A 21,339-nucleotide genomic window follows, 5' to 3' on the forward strand; every position below is an offset into this window, starting at 1 on the left:
GAAAAAAAAGTTCAGTTCTGAGCAGATGGTTGGGATGACTGACTGCAAGCCAGGGCTAAGAAATTACTGAATATTGCTTGTGTTAAGAGCACTGTAATATCTCAATATATCTCTCTCATGATTCTTTAGCTCTTTTTGTTCTCCTTAAGAAAAATAAGAATTAGGAACTATTTAAAAATGTTTTCTCTGTCTTTTTTTTTACCTATGTTTTTACTGTCTTCTATTTGTCATAGCATTTTCCAGCAACAGGGGCACCACAGAAAAGTTTTGTTCCGTGATGTGGGAGGTAGTTCTCCAGAAAAGGGATCAAGATAGAAATTTCCCTCAAATTATGAGTATACAAGAAAAGGCTCTCAAGATCTCTTCATTCTCAAAAATGTCCTCCAACTGATTTTAGACAGCTAAAAGTTTAAGTCTTTATCAGTGTCATTACTGGAAGTCTCATTCCTAATATATTAGGACTGATGAATAAAGCATGGGACATTCCACAATATCCCAGCTGGGGGATTATGCAGCTGGACAAAATTATCCCCATTAGTTTCGTTTTTTAAATAATAAACCTTCTTGTTGTAGCTGAGAAGTAGAGACATTGTAGGACATAAATAAGGACATAATAGAACAAAATAATTCCATAAAAATAATGTTTTAATTTTGAAAAAATGTGCCTTTAGCCAGAATGCTTGTGAGACATCTTGTGGTTACTGAAAATGGGAATAGAAAGGGATTTTTGAATTCTGAAACATGATGATATAGAATAGAAAATCTGACTTTGAGTTGCTTGCACTCAGGGAAACACAACATGCAATGTGTTCTGCTCAAATTAACCAACATAACAATATAGAATGCCAAAACTTGAATATCAAGCACTTGCAATGAAGTTCTCATAAATGTTACACCTTCATTCAGGGAATAATTCTGAATAATAAATCAAAGTCACAAACAGCTCTCGTACAATTTTCAAATAGAAAAAGGAAATGAGGTTTGTCTAACAAATTATTTGGAGTGAATTATGCATCCAGCAGCCACCTTGAGTCCCTAATCTGTATCTTCTAAAATTTGCATGGGATGTCTCCTCTAAAGATTTTGCAACATAATTACCTAGATCAGCCATTTCCCAGCTGAATTGTCTATGGCAGCATCAGTGTGCTTATGTATTCCTGGTCAAGCCTGCTTTATACACCTTTTCCTTATGCCACTTCCACATTACCTTTCTAAGCAGATTTGTCACCTGTTCTGGGAGGCACTGTGGCCTCCATTTCCTTCAGTGACCTAAAATAATTAAGAGCTAAATCTCCTGTCTTCAAGGAATTTTTCATAATCTGAAATTTATGCACATGAGTAGTTTCATTGATTTTAGTAGGTCTATTCATGGGAGGACATTTAAGAAAACTTATTTGAAGTTTTGGGCTTTTAGGAGGTTTGTCTTCAAATGTTACATGCTTCCTACTTTATCAGTAAATAGATTGTTATTGCCCAGCTATGTCTGAAACACACACTGCAACCAAAGGAACTAGGAATTACGTATAATAAAAATCCTCAATAAAATTAAAGGATTTTGCTTGCATTTATATAACTATTTTCAGTTAGATGTTTGTGATCTAGATGGAAACTTACTGGATCAGAAAAAGACCTCACATGTTAGGATTTTATTTTGCTTTTGAAGGGTACTTTGGGTCAGATGCCCAAAAAAACCTCAGCGTATCATTGCAGATTACAGAGGTGCTTGGTAGTAAATTTGGCTCTGAACATTAAGAAAAACTGTGTATTTTTTCAGCCATTTGTGGAAGTAACATTGACACCTTGACAGGTATAAATGAGGATGGCTGTAATGCATTTCACTGTTTGTAACCTATGCAGACAGCGCTGGAGTGCAGCAGCAGTCAGCTGAAGGAGCTCGCTTTTGGAGGGGAGAGGCGGAAGGAAAATCTAAATGGGTTAGCTGTTCAGAACAAGAAGCTTTTGATTTAAGAAATATTAAAAGTGAGTTCCTGGATTTTATTCCTGACCCACACCCAATTAATATATTTTCCATAACCAAGACAGTGTATTTGCAGGATTTATTTAATATTAATGGAGATATTAAAGGGATAAACTAGTACTGGTAAGACGCGTTTAATTTTTTTTCCTCAGGTTTTGTTTCAAAAATACAGAAGCCGCTTCTGACCTAATTGATCAAAACTGCTTCTCTTCAGGAAACAGTGCAAAATATCTTCTTTTCAAGGCAAATGAATTTGGGAACTGGTGAGAGAGAGAAAGGTAATATATGCTAGAAGAAGTGCCAGAATTTGAAAGGGAAATGAACCTCCAGCATAACATGCATTTTGATATTGCACATACAACCATTCAGAACTTGTATTTCTTCATTTGGTTGCATAAAACTGGTTAAAAATGTCTGTTACAAGCCTTTTTTTCCTGATACATTTCCAAATTTCCTCGAAAGAGTATTCTTCAAAGTTAGCTTATGACTCTTAGAAATTCCACTTTTAGGAAATCTCACACAAAACTAAGGTTGTTAATTAAATAATTTCACCAATTAAAGAAAAAAATGTTCAGAAGAAATGATTTCTTTTTGCTAGGATTTTTTGCAGAAATGTCCAAGTACCTTATCTCAAATCTACGCAAACATTTCTTTTTCTTCCAGCAGCAAAGTACACCAGTTGACTTACTATGACAATTATATAAATATTTTAATTACGAGAAAAAATATTACAAAAGAAGTAGGCTTATCACAAGACAATAATTATCACCTCTCTGTTGAAGTATTTAATTTGAAGAAATTTTTCAGTAAAATAAAAAGCAACAAAAAATCACTACAATATTACCTTACTGCGCACACTTATGTTTCATAAATGAAAGGATTGCCTTTCACAAACTTAAATTCTGATTTAAAAAAACCCCAAACTCTTTACACAATATCTCCTCATTCTTTAGATGAAGTACTGAACAAAGAGTACGGAGACCCCTCCCAAGAGGTTGACCTTTCCCCTGTGATCTAACCTCACTTTCCTCTCTTTTCTTCTTTTTAATAACTGCATGGACACCATTTACCAGATACAAGAGGAATAGCTTACATAAGGACACATAACCCAGGACTCATTTTAATATTCATGAGGTCATTGGCATTATTAAAGAAATTCAAGTAGGTAGTGAACGCTGGATTGCGTTCCTCCACCATATATCTTTTATCTGGCTGGTAAAGTGAAACATTACTGATGCAGTTTTAGCTTCTCTTTCTTCGGAATTGAACTCTTTGGTGCACATGTAATACATGCTCTAGATTCTCCAGTATGTGCACCTACATTAAAAACCACAACTATTTATAGTTGCTATCAGGGTCCTAAAGAGATGAGAGTACCCAGACCCAGCATGTTAGCTTTGAACTCACTGAAAGAAAGAAACAAATAATTTAGAAAGTCCTTCCCTCAAGTCAAAATCTAGAAGCTCATTTCCCATATCAGATTTTTTTTTCAAAACTTACTAGGAAAGGCTAGATTTAGATTTCAACAACCACAAGGTAAAAAGAAACCTTTTATTGTTACTGGAGTTTTTTTCTGTACAAATCTTGACATTTTCCAATTTTATCTCTACAAAACAAGATATCATTTTAGGAATAAAAAATACAATTACTACATGAAAGGAAACGACATTCAAATGTTGCTAATTAAATGAGGGAGTGGATGTCAATGTTAATGTGTAGGTACATAAAAAGAACCTTATTTTGCAGATGTATGACAGGGCTCCCTGAAGAACACAAGTTTTTCTATATTAATTCCATGGTAGTTGAAAGCTACATAATCAAAAACACCTTCGAAGTTTGGCAGAAATTTAACGTTGGCTGTTTAAAATAAAAGGTCTGTATGGAAAGTTCAGTTTTGTTTTGCTGGGTTTTTTTATTCCCCTAGGGTGGTTGTGGTAGAGGAAATATTTTTATCCAGGCCTCAGGAAACAGTGGTCTGGCTGCAGTGGTGCAGATGGTTACATGAACAGAATTCACTCAGGGCAAAGCCTGCCATCACTTACTTACATCTGCCCCCAAACTCCTGGCCTGCAAGAACTAATGTCAATATCCACCTGGAAATATCCAGTGAGGAAGGGCTGGGGAAGCTGCTACCCTGAAACAACCCTTCAAGCTCAAGTGAGGTGAGTCACAAATGTACAAGATATTGGTGTGGATAAGGAGAATACTGCTGACTTATAGTCAAAACAAAAAAAAATCTATGAGAGGTCATCACATACCTAATAAAAATGGAATAAAATGACCAGAAACATAGTTTTCTGATTAAGTCTTTGTGCTTTTCAAGTGAATACTTACAGCAGAGGCAATGTGGCATCCTGAAGCTTGCAAAAATTCTGCAGATATTCTGAAGGTAGTTTTACCAGTTTTCATTGGAATTTCATTTCCTCATTTTTTGGAAGAGGAATTTTATTTCCTCTTTTCAGGACTTTATAGCCATTTTAGCTTGCCCCTTTTAATGCATGAAAGTCTATTTCCTATTCCAGACCTGAAAATTGGTGCACATAAATCTGTAGGTCTATCTGACTTCTTCTGCTGTAAGTCTGCCCATTCTGAGCACCTTACAAGCAGGTTGTCTTTTTCTTGGCTTGTTTAGAAAATATTGAATGAAAATGTTGACATCAGCTGTCAGGCTTAGAGTGCACATAGTTCCTTAAGTCCCAAAGGATCTTCCACATATAAAGTTCACTTATCATTTATGAGTTTAATCAACACTGATAACCAGTCAGATAACGCTGATAAAAGAAGCAGACAAGTATCTATACTGATGGACTTAATTTATGAAAAACTCTTTTAATCTATTATATTTCAGCTTTTTTTTTCTCTGTATATTCTATTTTTGAGATACTTCCCATCATGTTACAGTTTAATTTTCTCTGCAGCCCAATTTTTAATTTGGCATTTTTTCTGCAAGAAACCCCTAGCTTCCAAGTTTAAGAGCAATAAACATTGCTTCATCTTCCACTTTCTTCACCATAAAATATGACAAAATATACCTTATTCTCTTTGTGTGGTGTCCTGTGCTTGTAGATGCAGCATTCTTTTCATTTTTGAATAATTTTGTGAGCAATTGTCTCTTAGCTAAGTCATGCACATTTGGAACTACAGGAATCTCAGAGGAAAACCTCACGGCAGGTCAGAAATAAATTTTGTAAGGAGGGGGTGAGGGACATGGGGAGAGGGGAGAAAAACTGTTAAAAGTTTACAGCTGATACCAGGCACAATTTTTGCAACTGGCCAATACATTGAATTTTTAATTCCATACAACTCAATTTAAAAACAATATAGTGCATTAAGAACAGATGATAAAATGGACTATATTCTGGTTTACCTCTTTATTTGCCAAACCAAAGTATTCCCACTAAGAACTTGTATCTGGCAAATTGCCTGGTTTTAACATGTGATGTTTTGCTGTCGGTATGGGAAGCTGAGTTTTCACTGTAGTCATGATGGATTAGCAGCTATATTGGTAGCACTATTGGTCAACCAGCAAGAGTCCAAGACTCAGAATTCTATTTTACATTCACCTTGCTTCAGACTTCATTTTTCTTTCTTCAGATGTTTTAGACTCGGTAGTATCCAACAAAGAGTCCAGGGAGATAATCTTGTTTTGTATACATTGAAAAAATTCTAGTAGTCTTTCCGTTGAAGAATTCTACGCATTCTGTTCTTGAGAGCAAAGTTTTTAAAGGATCCATAGGATTGATATAAATCTAAACCCATTCCAAACTGGACAAGTGAAGAACTTCTAGGAAAATATTTTCAACAGAGGTTTGACAGGATTACAGGCCTGTGTAGTTTTAAAGAGTCTTCAGGAGGTGTCTGGTTCAACCTTCTACTAAGAAAAAATTCAACATCAAATTCAGAAGCCAGGTTGCTCAGTACTGTGTTCTGCCCGGTCTTGAAAACCTCTAAGAGTGGATTCCATGATGATCTCCCAGGGAAATCCACTCTAGTACTTTATTTTCTTCAGTTAAAAACCTTTCTTCTTACATCCACTCAGAACACCTCCCTTTCCATCTAAGTCCATTTTCTCGTGTTCTCTAGCCATGCACCTCAGTGATAGAATTATCTCTGCCATCCGAGTAGCCTACTCATAAATGTTGAAAGTTGGTTCTGAGGTCCCCCTGCAGCCACCAGTCCAGGCTGAACAAAACCCAGCTGCCAAAGATGCTCATTCTTTATGGGAAATGTGCTGTTAGTCCCTGGATTACATTTATGTCATTTATGTCATTTATGTATTTCTTGCTTTGGGTTCCTAAAACCAGACATAGTTTCTGGATGTGATGATACAATAGGAGGATAATCATTCCCTCAACATACCACACACACCCCCTTCCCACTAAGCTGGGAACTGGAGTGGGTATTTAAGAAATAGGAAGCCCTCACCCTCTGAGGTAGGGAGTCAGGCAACAGGCATAGCCAATAAAGCCAGCACAGAAAAGGTGTAAAAAAAAGCCAACTGGGGATCTTCATGGGTAGAACAGAGATCAGGACTGCTTAAGGATGCCTAAGCCCAAGTAAAAATTCTGAGATGAGACTGTTATTGTGAGCAGAGGATCTCATGCTGAATTGACAAAGGATTTCACTACAATGAGTGAAAATGGAGCTGAGTTAAAGGACCACGTATGAGGAAGACACTGAACTGAGAAGGCTGTGGCAGATTGGAATTTAGAGGGCATCAAGGTTTGGGAAAATGCAAGGTGACATCTGTAAAAATAAATAATATGTGAATACATAATCAAATGCAAAACATTATGCATATTTAAAAGGCAAATTTTTTTGAGTTCTTGACTATGTCATTAGAGCTTTTGGTTGTGTGTAACGTGTATCATTAAAGTCTATTTTTTATTTGCATCATATAATATACTGTTATAAGCATTTGAATTTAAACTCCAAATAAAACTAAGAGTAGCCTATTTCTCCATCCACCTTAGTTTTATTGACAAATCATGAAACATTAGCAGAGCTCTCTGAAGGAAGCTCAGAACCTCAGAGGTTGTTCAGCCTTTGCTCTTCTTTTTAAAACTGAGACTTTCATTTAAAGGAAACACTAAAATTTTCTACTTTTCAATTCCCCCCAGCTGGAATCAAGAGTCATAATCGGCTTCTTGAAGAGCAAAGCTTGTTTAAACCATTCACGAAGGTTACTATTTTGTGCACATGAGTAATGCAATGTAAGTTGAACATGATGTTATCTCTAGAAAAATTATGCATAAGATTTATCTTCAAAGATATTTCTGAACTTAACTTACGCATATCTTTGCACTTAAATTTGATTTGATAACCTGCAGAACAGATCTAATTTGTTTGTGATTTTCTGTGCTGGAACCATACTGGAAAGTAAACTTTACTAACTACACTTTGGTAAAAGTTGTAGTAAGCGTATTAGCACCATCCACAGTCCCTCAACAAGAGAGAAAGGGAGACAAGAAAAGGCTGAGACAAGAAGTAAAAAAAAAAAAAAAAAATGAATGGATATGGAAAGGGATAAGAAAAGGGAAACAGAAAGGGAAAAGGAACACAGAAATCTAAAATATCATCATAAATCTGTCAAAGAGGACTTGGAGTATTATAAAGAGCATTGAAATACAGTAGCAAAATAAGGAATAAGCATGCAACAACAATTCAGCTTTCTTTGAAGGCTGCATAAACAATCTGGGTGTTGAGAAGTCAGGATGTTGATTCTTAACTATTTATTTCTTTTTTAAAAATGCCATGTGCATGTTTAAAACATTAATTTGCAATGATTGTATCAAAACTCTACATACTTCATTTAAAAGTGTGTCATCTTGCAGGACTTGTAAATTCACTACTTCATGCTTCATGCTTCAGTCTCCTGCCTGACTCTGGCTGCTTGGCTGGGTTCATCTCTTGCAAGGTGTCACTGGAATGAGGATTCCAGGCAGCATAGCCAGGATCACCAATGGAAGGAATCAGGATGAATCCTGTAATATGTAGACCAGGTAGAAACAGTGTCCTGGAGTGAAGGTTGGAAGCCTGAAGGACTGACCTGTCATTGACATGAGGCTACATGTCAGTATTTCCAAAGAGAAATATTTTCTTTCTCAAGTGAAATATTTTGGGTGTTGATTTTTTCATCAAATTGTCAACATTTCACACACATAATGTCAATTTTTCAGCCATTCTACAGTAAATTGCACCTGATACAAACGTATGTGTATCTCCTCTATTTTTCCATACTAGCTGTTTTCAATAAGAAATTATGCAAAAAAGTCAAGATATGTCAGGATCTATAGGCTCTAATAGTGGGATTCATCCAACAAAGTACAAAAATCTATAACCGAGACATCTACATCTGAATTTGTCACTCTGGACCCTTTTCATAATCAATAGAGAGAAATAGGCACTTTTAGGGTATGATTCATCTCATCCTGAAGTAGATGGCTAAAATAGGTCAGCTGAATCATGTTTTAAAAGCATCTCTTTCTCTCCATTGGCATTAGAGGAAATCTATGGTGACAACTTCAGACACTGACAGCTCAAGTTAAATAAAACTACTTATGCCTTAAGAGTCCATAGAACTGTTATTAATAAACTTGTCCCTTTGCACCATAATTTCACCTGTTCATTTTATTTGTTTCCAAATATATGATGACTTTTTCTTCTCCTTTTTTTCCCTGTTAAACCAATTTTATCTTCATTTTTTCCTACCTGCATTGCCTTGCACATCCTTTTTCTATTCCTCTCACCATCAAAAAAAAGGCCAGAAATTTTTTTATGCCAGAAATTTCAAGCCAAAATCTGAGATAAATAAATGCATGCCATATTACCAAAACTATTCTGAAGTACTGACTGCCTACTTTTCTTGTTAGTGTCATCACTAGTCTGTGATCTTTTGAAATACAAGCCCTGTAACCAAATTATTTATACCAGTTGCCTGATATAGGAAGCCAGGATCAGAGAAAATATTCTCCTGTTTTGTTTTCCTACCTGGACTACACAACACCCTTTAACAAAGGATGTCACTTAACATAATAATGAATTTCCAACTTCTTTGTACCTATCTTTGGATGCCACAAATTACAAAACTGCTCTCTTTGATGCCTTTGCTCACATATGGAGCAAGGATATTCCAGTAATTGCAGTGGCTTGGGAGTGAAGATTGCAAATATACTGTCATATAATTAATGAAGTTAATAGGTATTATAGTCAACACAACTTTCCTGGATTTTGCCATGCCATAATCCTAGAAGTACATGCCAGAGACATTGATATCTCTTTTGAGCTCCTCTGGAAATGGAGCGTGAATGAAAGTCTAAGCAGTGGTTACAGACCTTTTCCATTAATTTCTCCAACATGGAGCAGCATTGCCTTAGCAGCATACTGAAAGAAAGCAAACAGCAATAAATCTGTCTTCCCTCTGGGTAAACCCTGCAAAGGAATATGAAAGAGTGAGGGATGGGGTATGAATTTCACTTCAATGCACCAGTAATCTGATTGGACTAAATCTGGGGTGGAAGACTCAGATTAACTCCCAGCTACATACTGCGGGTTTTCAAATTTTCATAGTGCAAGAAGCAATGAGGAACTCTTAGATCATCTAATCTACTTTCTTCTTGATCACAGACACTTATCTTTCACACAGTTATCCCTACCTTGAGCCAAATAGTTTCTCTGCAGCTAAAGTATATCTTCCTGAGAGTTATCTAATCTTGATTTGAAGATCTCAGAAGATGGAAAATCCACCACTTCCCTCTATAATGTGTTCTGATAGCTAATAGCTATCAGCATTAAAAGTGTGTGCCTTATTTCCAATTTGAATTCATCTGGCTTCAGGCTCCAGCCTTTGGTTCTTATTATGCCTTCCTCCACTAGATTACAGAGTCCTTTCATATCCATTATTTTCTGCCTGAGAAGTATATTTGCCATAAGCAAGTCACCTCTCAATCTTCTGCTTCGTAAACAGAAAGATCCAAATCTCTCAACAGGAGGCATTTTTCCCATTTTTGAAACATTCCTGCATTTCCTGTCTCTACCCTTTCCAGTAGCTCCATTGAGTCTTTCCAAAAATGAGGACTGCAGAGTTGAGGCAAGTCTCCAGAATTGTCCCCCCCAAGTTATAACAGGAAGATTAAGTCTCCTGCTCCCTCAGTGATCATTCAGCAATCATTTTGGTGATTTTCTACATCATGCTGGGGATTTTCTACATCACCCCATTCTGAGACATTGTTTGGCTGCTTATCTAGTATGAATCTTCTGTTGTTTCAGCCAATCTTTTCAGTCATTCTGTTCTGTGGTTTTTGGTTTTCATCTTCACTTCTAGAAATGCAAGTAAGGATTGGATTGTATTAAAGTATCCAATTTTTAATAAACTTAGTTTATTAAGCATTCTTTTCTACCTCCACAGTGTTCTCTCTTTTTTTTTTTTTTAACCACTGACTTATCCATAATTTCTTCCAGGAGTAATGTTATTCTGACTTCTGGGCTGTTAACAAAATACTTGCAATTATTCCTCTGGTACTAGTTCGTGAGAAATCAGAGGAGAAACATCCCATGTCAGCTTTGCAATGTTTTGCATAAGGGTAGCAGCAGGCAAAGGGGTCTGAAAAGTAATATTGTCTCGTTACCTTCTATAGCATTTATTATATGTTAGGACTCATTCAGAATTACCATCACTGTGTTGAAGATTTCTCCAGCTGCTCATAGAAATTCTTAAGGCTGGTTATCCAATACTTTGGATTTCAGAATATTAATCACTTTTTTTTGTTTTTCAACACCCTTTTGGATTACTAATAGGAAATCCTCTTCATTATCTTTATATGATACAAGTAGGTCTGAACTTTTTTTTACCTTGAATTGTTAAGTCACCTAAAGACACTAGTTTTGATGCATGTAAAAGTACGTAGAATTTAAATATCATACCCAAACCATAAAGTAGTCTGATTTCTTTAACTTTTAGGCATATATATATTTATATATATATGAGGTGCGGAAGGAAAGCTCAAATCTCCCTCTTGTTGAATGGGAATAAAGTTCCTGTTCTCTTGTCTCATAGAAAATGGTGTAAGCACTGAGATAAAGTGATTTTTACTAAATGAATTCTGAAGTTTCACCACATTTTCTAAGTTTTTAGATACATATTTGTCTATTATAAGCAAAACCAAATGCTGTTTAAAATGTTGGGGGGGTTTTGTGCTGAAAATAGAAAGAAAAAATACATCTGTTCATATTAGCCTGAAAGTAAATATAACTTTTATCAAAGAACAAAATATCAATTACACATAAAACATACGTAAACATTTAATTTTACTTTATCAGATTCAAACCAGAAGTGTTTATTAAGTCTGCATTTTCAATATCATAATGAGAAATGTTTTCTCTTCACCTTTCTGAAAGTTCTGCCGTATACATAGATTATTTTTTGGCAAAAATTAAAAATGCTGTCTTGTTTATACCTATGTTTTTAATATGTTTTACTTGGTTCCTTCAGCCACATATAAATTTTCTGCAATTCATGGGCTCTAATGGGGTATACATAGCTTAGGTCCATATTACATTTGTCAACACAAAGCCTTCAGTTAGTAAAGTCATTTTGTATCATCCATCTACTCCAACCAAAGAGGGTAACCTGCCCTGCCCATGAGCTGGAGCCCCCTCTGTCAGTGCAGCTCACTGGCCCAGCAGAATTAGGTCCCAATGCCTTCAAGATCCACAAAAGCAAAACCTTCACCTTCAAAAGTATTGTGCAGCCGAAGTTTCAAGATGAGTGTCTTCGGCTCTTGCTTTTGGGGTCAGAAAGATTTCCCAGAAGATCATGTTTATTACCTCCTTCACAAATATGCTTACCATCTGCTATTTCAATTTTTTTTTGGTGAATACAAAATTTACTGATTTTGTTCATAAAGCTTCCCAGTTGTGATATAGTTAACTTATGGTTTGCTCTTCAGCAACATAATTGTGAAATGTCTGGAGGTGATCTGAGGCTATGTGCAGTGGTGTTCCTGGTCTGTGTCTATAACAGTAATTAGAAGAGGTTCAAGATTATCTCTTCCCCAGAGTCTGGTGATGCCAGTTGGTGAGGTCTACACTGTTTATAACCTTTCCTTTTTTGGGGGTGCAGATTTGTTTTTGAATCACCTTCAAACACAGTCTGCAACCACTAAGCAGTGCAGACCTTCAACATGATATTTTCTGGACCACAAAACCACATCCATACTGCGCCTAACAATTAGCACATGCTCACAATTCATTAAAGTCAGCCAACATACCTGGAAGCTTCCTATTTACGTAGTTACCTAATCTTCCCTTTTACAGAGTGTTAATTTAGGCAACTCAAAATTCATATCTTAAATGTCTTTGCTGAATCACTTTTGGTTTTTTATGATCACCTATGGCTTAGACTCTCTAACACCCCCTTTTGTCCAGGGTCAGGCTTATCTGATTGTCATTACTGAGCTCCATTTCTTCAGTGGCATGAGAAGAGTTTACACCTGATAGGATTTAACTTCAGATTATGCTTAAAATGGGAGACTTCCATTTGGGACCCTGTCAGAGGCACACAGATTTGAGCCACCCCATCAATGGCTGAGATGAACTCCTGGGGTAAGGAGGACGCATCCTGCAAGGTCGATGACTCTGAGAGCCTGGCTGAAGTGTCCTGCCAAGCATTGCCACCCAGCACTGCCCCAGGGAGATCTCCTAAACTACCTGGGAGCCACCCAATCCAGCTGCCTGAAGATAGAGATGATTTGCATTTTGTGGGGAAAACAAGCAAACAAACAAACAATAAAAAGGCAACTAACATGCAGTTCAAAGACCTTTTATTCTGGAATGGCTGCGCATTCAGACACTGACAGTTTCCTCTGAATCATGCTGTACTACAGCCCCAGAGACAAGAGTGAATTAAATAATATTGACAATCAGTGCCTATTCAAATGACCATTTTAACTTAAATAAATACTTCCAGTACCAAAGAACAATATTTAGGTTAGAAAAATCTCACCTGTCTCTATTATGTAATGTAATATAAGTGCATATATTTAACTAACTAAAATGGTTATGTACCACCTTGCTTCTTATGACATTTATCACAAAAAGCTACTCAGGGCAGTCCAGTACCGTGTTAGGGAAATGAGAGGAGCACTTATTCCTTCACATTAGTTAACATGTCAAAAGCTTTTTATCTCAAAGATATTAAATGGTAAGAATAGTGTGTTTCAACTTCTAAATTGTCATACATCAAAGATTTTGGAGAACTTCTTTTTTAAATTGACAGTTGTCATTTAATATACCGTATGATCCAAAGCATATTATTTCTGAATGTTACCAGGGAGATTTCATTGGCTTTTGTGACATTTCCAGTCTTTGGTATAATTGGTTAACAGCTTTCTTAACTTAATATCTTTTAAGAAATAGTGTACCTGGTGGTCTAGGGTATCACATCTACTGTTTTCTCTTTTCTTTGTTGTCCAAAAATGTTACCGTAATGATAAAAAGTGACATTATTTTAAAAGATAAGAAACACCAAAATTATTTTCTGTCTGACCTTTACAGTTACCAGAACAAGCGGCTTCTGTTAGCAAAATAGTTCAAGCTTTTTATTACAAAGGATATTTGGCAGTATTCCATAAGAAAAAAAATACATGCAGTTCTTGTCAAGGGAAGTCATTAAGCCCTCTCTCCTTATGCCATGCTAACATTTTAACAAAAATAAAATCCTGGGTATTTTAAGATAGAGGAGGAAGTTGACTATGAGAGGCAGGGATATTTCACATAACGCTCTTTATGAGGGTACTAATGCAGTTTTATGTCTTTGACTGCACCACTTTGAAGCAAATATGGTGGGTTTACCCAAGAGTTCAAGGAGATTTTGGTGACCTTCACTTCCCACCTACACATTTATGCATTGAGAGTTTTCTTTTCACCCTGGTCTGTTTTGTTATTAGAATAATGTTCCTTCTTTAGGGGTGGCAGGGACATAAAACAGATAAATGGCTCAATGGCTCAATGCGTCTAAATTGTTATATTTATAATTTTTAAAATAATTATGGCTACTCCTCATTACTTCTGTTTTTCCCAGGTAAAAGCTTACAAATCAAATTAGCTCCATTCCATACCTTTCATTTTGGATTTTACAGGCTTCCACAGAATTTGAGAGGTGGAAGGGCTTGAGATTTCAAAGTTGCATCCAGCACAGATCCTTTTAACCGCTGCTGTTGCTGCTCCGGTTCTTCAGCCCAAATAAGGATGATATATGTCTTGCTTTCAGCTCACATGGCAAAAATATGACACTGTTGTCACTGATGCTTAAGAAAAACTCTCTGAGTCACATTACAACAGCAACAAAAGTTAGAACAAAGCCTTCTTTTTTGTTGAAAGAGTTTGCTGGTTTGCTGTTTTTGCTCAGCTGGTGGTACTGAAGATAGCCTGCAAATGGATGAAATACATTTTAGGTGCATGAAAGCAAAAAAAAAATTTGAAAACATAACATTCCTTTAGGAAAATAATTGGAGGCAGATATAGTCATTAGCTCTGGAATATGTAATTCTTCCCATGATTCTTAATATAAATTGAATGCTGTTGCATGGCACAGTATTAAAGAATATATGGGTTAAATATCTTCCTGCTTAAAGACGAGTGGTCTAAACCCTGAAAAATTACAGTATATGCAAATGAACATAAAGGACTGACTATACTGACCATTTCTTTGTGTTTGGGGGATAGATTTCTGCATGGCATAATATTTCCACTTGCATTGGTTTCCTGGCATGAAAATGTTTATTGCACTCATTAGCTAAGAGGATGTCGGCACTGGTCCAATGAACACAGATCTGCCTTCTGATTTCAGCCATTAAATTGCAATGGGATTCATAGGCTTAACATTGTGGGTGTGAGAATAATAAAATGGAACTCCATCTTTAGCCCAGTTACCATGGATGCAGTTAAAGGTCATAGTGGCAGCTGCTAACTAGTTGCCTTTTTAGCTGTATTTCCCCTCCTGCTATGTGTTTTTGTGTACCTTAGTTTCTGCAGGTCTGCCTTAGAGCAATTCCACTTCCTTAACTTGGCATATGGGGAGTCTTCCTCAACACTATCGCTTCATTCCCATAAATATGCTTGTTATGGGCATCTCTTTATTGAATTATTTGTGATTTAATGAAAAATGAATGCAAAGACCTTAGCAAAAAACCAGAAATGCAGCCTGCTCAGCACACTGAATTATTTCTATTTTCTGCACTCTGCTTCACATTCCTAGCTGGGGGTGGGGGGAAGGAAAGAAAAAAGTCCTGTAATAGTGAATTCCCTTCTCCGTTTAAACTCATAATGGGTTCAGGCACTGAGGCATTCACAATGTGGAACATCAACTACTACTTCTCCATTTGGCCCAAAGTCCTAGGAGTTAATTCCCTGTACTGCATGAAGTGTCAGAGTAATTACTGCTGATCAGCCCTATTTCTCAGCATTCTGTCCTGCTTTGAGAGGCACCCTGTTTATTGATGCACCGCCACCTCATCACAGTGCTTTCATTCAGGCAAGCTGCTTAATCGAAAGGGCTTGGACAATGCAGGATTTTCAAAGAGGAGAAGTGGAAAAAAAAATTAAAAGTAGCCAAGTAAAATAAAGTGAATGGTAAAGAAACCTGAAAGCTCTACAAAATACTTCCTTATGTCAACACTTCATTTCAATAGATTTTAAACTCTTATTCATTTCCAAAAGAAAGTACTGTGAGTCTTTTCTGAGGTGACTCAACTATGTGATCACATCTTTTGAAGATTTTTCAGAACACGGTCCTGGAAGCCCTCCTTGAGGAGCATTTATCAGGTTTTGTTCTGTTTATATACAGGCAATGACTGTGTCAACCTTATGAACCACAATGCAAAGTAATTTTTTTTAAGTTTTTGCCTCTCCGTTTTAGAGATACATTTATACAACTTGTTATTTTCTGAAAATAAATTAAGTACTATTTGAGCCAAGTTATTTCAGTTCCACACAAGGGTGGCTTCTGGTTATATTTGGCAGGATGCCACTTTATTCATTTTTATTTCAAACACAATGTGAATCTTTTAATTCGAATATAGTATAAAAGTAATGGCTATAAAGCCTACACTGTGACTTATTCATGCACTTCCTCTCCTTACACTTCTGTGAACCTTAGAGAGTGGAAGAAAGTTATACTGAATTCATTTCAGCTTAAATACTATCATGCTTTGTGTGTTTGTTAGAGAGAGAGAAGATAGAGTTATTTGGGCTAGCATTTTCATTAGGACTCGGTGCTCTCCTTGGATTAAGTTCCTTTTGGGCACTTGTATATCTGGGGTTACCAAGATTGTAGTAATTTTCCAGCTGATCCTATTTTGACTGGAGGAGTGAAATATACTGCATCACAGAAGATGAAGCAAACAGGTAATGGCAAACATAAATATAACCAAACCAGTTATCTAACTGTGTGCTGAGATTCTTTAAATGACATCACTCTGCTCTGTGGCATTGCTTCATTAAAAAGTAATTTTTCATAAGTTGTTCAGCAGTGCTGTTGAAAATAACAGAATAAGACTGCTACAACTATTCCAGTGTCCTGTTTTACTATTTCCTCCACCATACTTTAAATCAGAGAATTTCTTCTTGTGCCTTGTTTACTGTTGATATTTTCTGGCTGATTGGATAGGAATGACATTTTGACAATTTACTGTAGCAGTAAGCACTGTAAAAACAAAAGGTGCTGATGAAAACTCAGAACCCATTATTATGTAAATTATGGCTGACTAACACAGATTCCATCTCCCAGTCACCATCATTGAGACCAGTTTTACTCAATGATAATAATTTTCATGATTGCAGTCTTCAGAGAGATCAGAAATATGCTCTAGCTGTTGCATTTATCTGCAGCGGGTACTTGACCCTTAATTAAATTCTGAAACTTTTTTATATAATAAGGTAAAATACAGCTGACACTTCTATTCAAACAAAGAGCATCAAACATAGATCTACCAAATAAGATAAAGGTATTTCAGACTTACCTTCTTGTAATGCTAGCAAACATGAAGACAACAACTTCCTTTGAAAGAGAGCCTAAAGTTTAAAATGCAAAAAAAAAGAAGGGAAAACATCCTGTTGGGCAATTTAAATGTTGCAGTTCAGTGCTGTGTCTGCTAAATGTTGGGCTTGCTCTGCAGAATGGTCTTGAACTTTACATTAAAATATGCATGACAGGTAAAAAACGAATGAGCTTAGAGTACATAAATGATGTTTGCTCCCCTGTAATATTGCATTAGTAAATGCAGGAAGATTATAAGGTAAAATAATGTTATTCAATGTTCATTACTATCTTTCATATAACGGTAGTCTCTGAAATCTTGAAAACTGTTCTTTGTAAAACTATTCCTCCTAAAATCAACTTACTAGCAAGTCAAGGTTCTGCACTACTGAGCCACTGTTCTGCTGCTAACTGAAATAAAAATCATTAAATATTGCACAAGCAATTAATATGACATATGCTTATATATATGTGTGTTTAGAAGATAAGACTGGAAGTAAGGGGTACACTGTAGAGAAAAAGGAATTGAGGTTTTCATTTAATATTTACATATTTTAAGACAGCCCTGTAAGCTTTTGGTATTTCTTTCCCCTCTCTCTCCTCCCCATTCCACTTTTTCCCCCTCCTTCCCACTCTCCTCATCCGTTTTTCACATGAGAAAATGGCCATTTCAGGTAAGCAGCAACAGTCCAAGTAAGCAGCAACAGTCAAGCTAAAAAGGTAGGATATTATAAAAATGGAGATTCAGTATTTCTTTAGACATAGCACTTTGCTAAACTGTCAGTTCATAGAGCCAATGAGCTAAGAAAAGTAATTACTTAAGTGGATTTCATGAAGAGTAGAAAGATGATTGTGCCACATTAAATAACAATTGTATCCTTAATGATGTGTTGGACTATAATACAAACATCCTTCTGCCATTATATGCACTACAATATACCTTTCTAATTACTCTGGTGGCTTCCTCTTCCTTTATTAAGATGCTATGCATTCAGAGACTATGTGAGCATTATATGAGCCTCTTTTTTTAAAATTACAGTGAATGCAGCTGCATGGTCATTGATAAATTGGTTATAAATTACTGACACATTATATGTGAATGGAATATTTTTTTTTCATTTTATTGTCTTCATAAAATATAATTTCTCTTAAATGAGATGTAATGAAATTTCAAAAAAAAAACTTTTCTGTGTTTTTTGGCATTTCTAGATATGTAAGGAGCATAGTAATATAAGCCCAGATAATTAATAAGGCAGATTTGAGACAATATGTCAGACCTATGAAGCAAAGCTAGAATAGGGTAGATAATTTGATATTATTAATTTCAGTTATTTCTTGCTTATAGCCTGTGACCTCTTGGGCATCCTTGGGTTTCCTGTCAGTGGTCCCTAAAAAAGTTATTTTGTCATCTGCAAGTTTAAATACATTACAAGGGTATTCCTTTCCACTAAAAACATTTTTAGATTGTCTCAAAATACAAAAAGGTTGAAAACTATTTCATTGCTTATATTCTGATTCATTACTTACATTCTTATACCCTTAGAGATGGAAACCCTATACTCTTTAGTGTATTCTTCTATAAATCAGTATGGTTTCTATGATTTCTAGAGTTACTTTTGTGCACTGCCTGACCACTCATTAGACTTGATTCCCTAACATTTTGTCAGCACACAGAATACTTGGTTAAAATTTACACACATTAATAGTCCCACTGAAGGAAAAAGAAACATCTTTTACGTTGAACTTCTTCCAAATGTATAAAAGGACTGAAGAACTAGGGAAAAAAATCATAAAACTTGACAATTCTGGATTCTCTGTCAGACCCTCACTTAACCTTGCAATAGAATTTTTTTTGCGAAACCAAGCTTGAATAAATGAGTGAACAAAATAAACCTTGAGAAATATACTTCTCTGTTGTCTCTTAGAAGAGATGCACTCCTTTAACTCATAACTCATGCTCTTCTGCTATCAATTGATGCCATTAATAACAATAATTCTATGAAAAGTTTAGACTACTTTTATGCACACTTCCTTGCAGTGCCAGACTGGGTAATCAGTTGGGAATTTTATCTGTAAAATCGATACAATATTTTCAAAGTTCCTTACCACTGTTGGGTAACCTGAAGTTAGTTTAGAGGAAAAAGGACAATATCCTGGTTTTGGAAATCACATCTGACCCCTTTGAAATATAGCAATAATAGGAGAAATATATCATAGCATGACCAAACTATTTTGTAATTCTCATCAATATTATATTCCTTTTGTGAAAAAGTAGGACACACTATACAGCTAGTTTCACATTTGACTGTTCACACATTGTCAAAATAAGAAGAGACAATGTCCACAATTTGAAATAAAATCCACGTATAAAATTCATCTGGAATTAACATAATCCATATCCTACTAGCAGCTCAGTGAGTATATTTCCTCTTTAGTCACAAATTCTACTGGTACAGTAAGAGCTCTGTGCTTGGATCGTGTGCTAGGCAGAATTATGGGAATCTTTATAAACTCCCTGCTGCACTGCTTGGTTAGCTAAATTCAAGATTAGTAAATGGCCCTTGGAAAGTAAGCAGAGCAGTTCCCCTGTTGCTGCATTTGAAACATATATACATAGCCATATATTCTTCTGAAATCAGCCATATGAAGCCCGAGGGAAAAAAAAAAGTAGTGTTGCCTGGTAAAACTGCAAGTCAGTGAAATTTTTTTACTGGGGTGAGCAAGTAGCAACTGAGAATAATCTGTCGTTTTTACCTGTACTCATTATCACCTGAAAAGTATCCATTACTCAGTACTACTCAGAATTGGGCCCTCTGAGGTGACAAATTCTGTTGCTCTGTTTTCTGGAAGAGAAGCAGGGAACAATCTTCTTCTTTGTTCTGAAGTGTAGCACTTACCTACTTGGATTTCCTCAAATCCAAGAGCACTATATCTTGAAAAAAATGAAATAAAATATTGAAAATGTGTTACTTACAGCATTTTCAACTGCTTTTAAGAAACAAGTACTGCTGGAAAAGGAAGCAAAATGTGAAACTGGACAAAGATAGCTGCATATAATGATTCAGGCACACTTTATAAATTATAATTGTCACACATATCACAGATCTTTCTGACTGCCAGAGAAGATGGTGAGTCAGTCTCTCTTTATGTTTGGGAAAAGTTACTTCTTCCCAAATTAGTAACTCATGCACAAGAATCATATGAATTACATTGAGAATTCTGTTCAGTAGGGGACTTCAACTGCGTTTAGGCACCTAATTGAAAATTTTCACTCTTAAAAATCCTCAGTGACAGGATGCCTTGCTCAGACTCAGAGTGCTCAGACTCTGCTGAGATCTTGATTTTCAGCAGGGTGTCTAATATTCCTTGTTGTCTGAAGCTCTTGTACCTAGAAATGTTTCATTGTAAAAAAAAAATTATTGTAAAAAAAAAAAGTTATAATTGTTCAACTTTCATTTTCTGCTGGGTTAAAGCATCATTTTTGGTTTTCAGGTGCTTGTTTTAGGTTATCTCCAGATCACATTAAATAGGCTAAAGATTAAACTCACCTCATCTACTTCCAAACATTGGCATCCAGCCTCCAGAACAGCATGAATTAGACTGAAATAGAGAAAAAATTTCCTGGAACTTACTATTAACTGCTGCTTGCTAAAAAACAGATTGTCCACTGTGGTGATAGCAGTGAAGGATGCAGGTAGGAATACAGCTCCTACAATCTCAGCACTTGCCTTCTTGAGGACCACAGCCATTTCTGCTTATTTTCATCATCTCAGAAGCTGGTCAGACCTCTTGGGAGCCAGTGCTGGTTTTGCAGTGATCCAGAGTAGATCAGTGTTATAGACAGATTTGCTGATAGCTAAAAGTCCTGTATGACTCTGATCATGAGAGTCAGCTTTGATAGCCAAGAATCAGAATGCCTCATTGGAAATTATGTAAAAATTGGATTTTTGGAAATTATGTAAAAATTATTTTTTCTGTTTGAATTTCTGATCGAATACTTGGAAACATCACCAATTTGTCTTGGCAACAGCTCTGTCACATGGAAAAGTCATGCTATCAACATTATAAAGAAAGGCAGTCAAGCTTACCTAAGATCATAAGGCAAGCTGCTGTGGAGGTTAAAGTGCCTGTGTTTGAAATCTGTATCTGAAGCACAAGTGCATTCTTTTCCTTCTTAAAGGGAGAATACTAGGATAGTCTTTAAAAGTCTGGGATGGATTAGTCTTTGCAAAATTCACTGTTTGAGTGCGTTGGCTGCTTAGGCAGTACAGAACATCTACCATGGTATGCAGCACTGCCTCCTCACATAAATGGGTGGAGAGCTACA

General features: G+C 36.1%; 1 long non-coding RNA gene across 1 annotated transcript in view; it reads left to right on the forward strand.

Moving 5' to 3' along the window:
• The window catches only part of LOC134414768 (uncharacterized), a 152,735-nt gene that overhangs the window by 25,746 nt on the left and 105,650 nt on the right, over positions 1-21,339 (forward strand). The gene's annotated exons all lie outside the window — the stretch shown is intronic.

The sequence above is a fragment of the Melospiza melodia genome, chromosome 2 (assembly GCF_035770615.1).
Source record: "Melospiza melodia melodia isolate bMelMel2 chromosome 2, bMelMel2.pri, whole genome shotgun sequence".
Taxonomy (NCBI): domain Eukaryota; kingdom Metazoa; phylum Chordata; class Aves; order Passeriformes; family Passerellidae; genus Melospiza; species Melospiza melodia.